Below are 5,999 nucleotides of genomic sequence, written 5' to 3' on the forward strand. Positions count from 1 at the left end.
TACATATATACTATAAATAGTATATACTATATATAGTATATACGTATATACTACAGATATATACTTTATAGTATATATTCAGTGTGTATCTATTATACAGTTAGCCCTCTGTATCTATGGGTTCTTCACCATGGATTCAACCAACAAGGAATGAAAAATATATTTTAAAAAGTTATGTTGTTGACATGTACTATGTAGTTAGGCCTATGATGGTTACTCAGAACTGAACATGTACAGACATTTTTCTTGTTATTGTTCCCTAAACAATACAGTATAACAATTATTTATATAACGTATATGTCATATTAGTATAATAAGTAATTTAGAAATGATTTAAAGTATTTGGGAGGTTATGCATAGGTTATATGAAGATTCTATGCCATTTTATATAAAGGACTTGAGTGTTCATGGATTTTGGTATCAGTAGAGGGTCCTGGAACTAGTCCCCTAAGGATACAGCATATTTATGTATATTATATTTACATGACTGTATATAATATTTATACTAGAATATATACTATATAGAGGGTAAATATATACTATACGTATTATACATATATAGTGTTTTATATACTATAGATGTAGTCTCTCTCTCCACACATATGCTGTAGAATGTCACAGACAAGATTTTCCTGTTTCACATCAGATTCCACTTAATACCTTATTTAGAGAATTTTTACAGCAAAAACAAATATACTCATAGTATGTGTCTAGGTTTTATTTTTTTAACTATTATACAGATAGAAAGATGAATGTACCTATAAATAAACTGTGGCATAATTTTGTGACATAAGTTTGTGTCTGTAAGGCAGATTCTTAATGGAGAAATTTCTGTGACAAAGAATGTTTGTGTTTAAAAACATAAAGCAGATATATTTATGCTCTGAACCCAAGGACAAGAGTGTGACTATTTCCCTTCACTTTTGCTAAACTTTTATACTTTAAAACTTTTTCATCTGTGCCAATCTGAAGGTTAAGAAAATTATGTCTAAATTTTAAAATTCACATTTCTTTAATTCTGAGTGTGGTTGAACATTTTCCCCCATATACCAATTAGTCTCATATTTGCATGTAGATGGGAAGGAGATGTTAAATTGTTATTCAAAAGCTTTGCCTTTTTAGAGTGTGATTGGCTTTGCTGATAATTATATATCTCTAGATAGGACCTATTGTGATCTATTCTCTTTATCCATTCCCATATGACTATGTAATGAAAGGACTATGTTGTATTTATTTAACCATTCTTGTTACTATGCCATAATTTGATAGATGGCTGGCTTTCTCCTTTGTGCAAATGTGAAAAATTGATGAGGAATCAATTGATGTAATAAGCACCTGGGATAACAAAGTTAATTTAAAAAGTGGCAAAATATCAGATATAATGGTAAAAATTTAGGCAGGAAAATTATGAAGGAAATTAAGAAGTTTCAAGGAAGTTTGAAGGTGGTTAACAAGCAATTTGCTAAAAACTCAATGCAGGTAAATAATCATATTTGTATAGTTTCTAATCCTGCATGACATTTTCACTTTAGTTTGTGACATTTATAGTAAAATAATGAGTATTTTTAGTACCCATTATTCACTTGAGATCTGTTATTATTTTGGCTATTTTTATCCTACCAATGTTGATATTTTCTTTGTAAAGTGTTAGCGCGCATGTGATTTTTTTTTTTTTAATATCTAGGAGCCCATTTTTTTCTCTCTTTTAGAATGAATGTTTAATTTTATGAAGTCAAGAGAAAGATATAAATTATACAGAAAATAGAAAAATAAATTTATATATTAGAATTTCACTTGATTTTCTGGAGAAATGTTTTTAAAATACAATCCTTGAGTTGGATAAACTTAATATTTAGGATACTTTTCCAGGTGAAATATCCTTTGAGATTAAGTATATCATACATTTCAGATATTAAAATCTCCTTTTCAAGCAATGATAAACTTTAAGCATTGCCTATATAATTTAAATGGATACATGTAGTTCATTTTTTTCTCTATCTTAGAAGTCACTTAAAGACTGTTAGGCTTCATGGCCAAGTGTTTTAAAATCACGCTTGTTCCCATTTTTGTTTGTGGTCTTAAATTATAAATCTGTGAAGAATACAAATGAATATAAAGAGGGCGCCTTTACAACCTGTAGTTCTTAAAGAAATATACTGGAGCATCAGAGAAAAATAACATAATGTTGAATTTTTATCTAAGATGTTGTAGGAGAAAATAAACACAGGAGTGAGGCAATATAAGTAGTTCCCTTTTATTTGCACGGGCTATTTTCCAAGACCCCCAGTGGATGCCCAAAACCTCAATAGTACTGACCCCTATATATTCTATGTTTTTTCCTATACATGCATTCCTTTTCACTTAAAGGAAACACTTTACAGCTTCTCTTTGGCATATCTAAATTGCCAGTATTACTACTCTTGTACTTCGGGGCCATTATTAAGTATAATAAGGGTTACTTGCACACAAACACTGTGATGCCATCACAGACGATCTGGTAACAAACTGGCTACTAAGTGACTAACGGGTGGAGATGCTGGACAAAGGGATGATGCATATCGGGCTGGAAGAAGTGAGATTTCATCATGCTACTCAGAATGGGTAATTTAAAAATTAAAATGTGCAATTTGAAAATTCTGATTATTTATTTCTGAAATTTTCTATTTAATATTTTGGGACCGCAATTAACCTGCGGTAACTGAAACCACAGAAAATGAAACCATGGATAGACCCTCTATATATAAAAGGAAAATAAATTACTCAGGAAATGGATCATTAGGGGCCATCTTGGAGGCTGGCTATCCCAGGAAGGTATTACAGAGATATTTAATAGAGATTCAAAAATCACTTTTACATACAATATGACATGTAACCATTCCCGAAATTCCTCACACAATTTTCAGTAAATCTAAAACACTAAAGGTTTGTGGAATTAGATTTGCTTTTGAGGCCTGCTTTAAGTGGGCTTGAGATAAAAAGAGAGACTGTCCACTGTTACAAACATGTTTCAGTTACATATTTATTTTGATATTTTTCTTTATAAAAAGCAGTGTATCTCTGAATTGTATCTATAAGAACTCTTGTAAAAGTGGTGGGGGTATCTAAGATTTCTCTTCCTTGTCCTCTTTTGAGTCCAAGATTGCACTCGTTGTGTTGCCTAAGATTAAAGTAAGAACACCTAATTCTTTTCTTTCTCCTGGGCAATGAATATCTCAGGATGGAGAGGCTACCTTTTGTCTATATTTGACCTTCTATACTGGAACCAGAAAATCAGTGTGGAAAAATTCTGTCTAGGCCCATTTTTACCATGTTCACAAAACTCTCTTCTCCCATGCAAGAACACTTTTCCTTCCTCTTCTCTTTCTCTGACACCTTGAGGAAGAGAAAAAAGAAACGCAAGGACCCAGGAGAAGAACTAAGAAGAGCAAAAAGGAAATGTCTTGTTCTGCAGTCTTCTGAATAAGCAGAACTTCTTTTTCCAGTTCTGTTCATCTTCTGTTTCATGGGGAAGATGATTAGTTCTGGAGAATACTCATTAAAAAATATAGTCAAGTAAAGACAGAGGTGGAAGAAACAGGCTCTGAACCATTATGAAAGGTCTGAGGATCTGCCATTATGATTTCAGATTTGGTCAAAGATAATGTGAGTAGTTATTGCCTTTTATAATGCACTTTGTGGCCCGAGGCTCCATGAATATTCTCTATCAAAACTATTACTGTGAACCGATGAAATACTCAATAGCATTTCCCTTGGGGACCGTTTTAAAGGATCTATTATTGTGATGACTAGAATATGCTAGGCGCGTAGACTATTATCCACTTGGTTTTCTGCTGAGGACAATTATTGCAAAGATACCAAAGCAGTTTGATTATCACAGGGAGACTTTTTATTTTCAGTTTTGTCAAGCTGTGTATGGAGTTGCTGTGCCTTCATTTAAACGTTAAGTTCTGAAATTAATTTACAGTACATCCAGGGAAAAGACTTCTTGGTGTAAAGCAAAAAGCTACAAAAAAGTGGTAAATTTAGTTCCCCCAAAGACTTTAAATTAAATTTAATTTCAATTCAATTAACAGTTTTTGAATGCCTGCAGGGAGCGTGGCATTGTAGTAGGTACTAGAATTTGAAATATGCGGAGGTTTAGGAGGGTTTCAAAGTTAATTTTATGAGTTTGAGTAGAGAAAAATCAGAATTATTTAAACTGAATTTCTTTTGAAGTCTACATATCCTTTGATGAATTCTCAAAATACTGTTCAATTTGACTGGGAACTCCCTGAGAATGGGGAGAACAGAAACTATTTTTTTTTATTGAGTCTTAAATTTAGAATAAATAACTTTTTCATATTACTTTAATGAATGGTTTAAATAACAAAAAAAATAGTTAAAATAGACTAAAAAGAGCAGATGATAGTGTTGCTTTTAGAACGACAGGATTAAATAAGAAGACTCCTGTTAAACATTTCAGATTTAATAAAATAAAGAACATTTCCTCTTGTGGCACCAGGAACCAGAAATGCTTTTGGCGAGAGCAGAGTCAGTTTTATAACTGCTAGAATTTGCCAAGAGATGTACCAAAATTCAGCAAACTATGTCTACCTACATGCCTCTAGAGCCCTCATTACCTGAAATGTTTTACATACCTGCTGGTCCCTTTCCTGCAAAAATCAAAGACCAGTTTAAAACGAGTTCCTTTCTTAGGAGCAAAAAATACACCTTATCTGCAATTGATGAAAGCAGTTGTCTGGAGCAGATCCCCAAACACTAAAACACTGTTTCTTTGTCTCTTTTGTCCTGTTTATCCCGCAAGATCCTTTCAAAAATCTTTTATTTTATTTTATTATAGTCAGTATCAGTTATTGAAAACGTTTTTCTTTCCCACTACACTGTAGTGGCACTTTTGTTATACATTAGCAAACTATGTACTTGTGGGTCTGTGTTTGGACTCTATTTTGTTTGATTTTTCTGTTTATCTATCCTATACTTACACTTATTCTATAATGTATCAATTACTGTGACTTAATATTAATCCTCGCTATCTGAAAGTCCTCTAACTTAATTTTTCTCCAAAGTTGTTCTAAGTATTCTCAAGCCTTTTTATGTCCATAAAATTTTAGAATCAGCTTGTCAATACCAACAATGACAACAAAACACTGCTGGGATTTTAACTGAAATAGTATTTAATCTATAGAACAATTTGAGGAGAGCTGAAACTTTACAATATTGAGTTTTCCAATCCACAAACATGGTACATTTTGTCATTTAGATAAGTAGTTTTAATTTCTCTCATTAATAGTTTCTAGGTAGAAGTCTTGTATAACTTACATTAGATTTATTCTTAGTATTTTATAGATTTTCATGCTAGGGTAGAATTTTAAAAAATTTTTATTTTCCAGTTGTTTGTTACTTGGAAATAGAAATACAGTTGTGTGTGTGTGTGTGTGTGTGTGTGTGTGTGTGTGTGTGTGTGTGTGTATTGACTTTGTTTCTAGAGACTTTCCTAAATTCACTTGTTAACTTTAATACTTTGCCTGTAGACTTTTTTGAACTGTCTGTGTATAAAACTACGATGTCTGCAAATAATGGCATTAACACTTTTTCCCTTCTTATCTTTATACCTTTTATTTCTTTTCCTTATATTATTGTACTAGCTAGGTTCTCCAGTTCACAACTGATTAGATGAGGTGTTAACAAACATTTCTGTATCATTATTAATTTTAAGGAGAATGAATTAAATATTTTACAGCTATGTATAATGTTTACTAAAGGATTTTTGTAGATGAGGGAATGATTTTTGTTATATTTATTTCAAGTACAGTATTTTCATTTTTTTTGTAGCTAATAATTTTTTTTCAGTTTTTCCTTTAGCGTACTTTCCTTCTAGTTAAGACTGGGTCCTTCCCACATCCTCCAACAGTTTTGTAAAATGATTCTCAATACAGTTTTCCACATGGTCAAATCTGTCAGTTAATTAGCTCCTTTTTTTTCTTATCCTGAAGACATGT

This window comes from Pteropus alecto, unplaced genomic scaffold, assembly GCF_000325575.1.
Source record: "Pteropus alecto unplaced genomic scaffold, ASM32557v1 scaffold171, whole genome shotgun sequence".
Taxonomy (NCBI): Eukaryota; Metazoa; Chordata; class Mammalia; order Chiroptera; family Pteropodidae; genus Pteropus; species Pteropus alecto.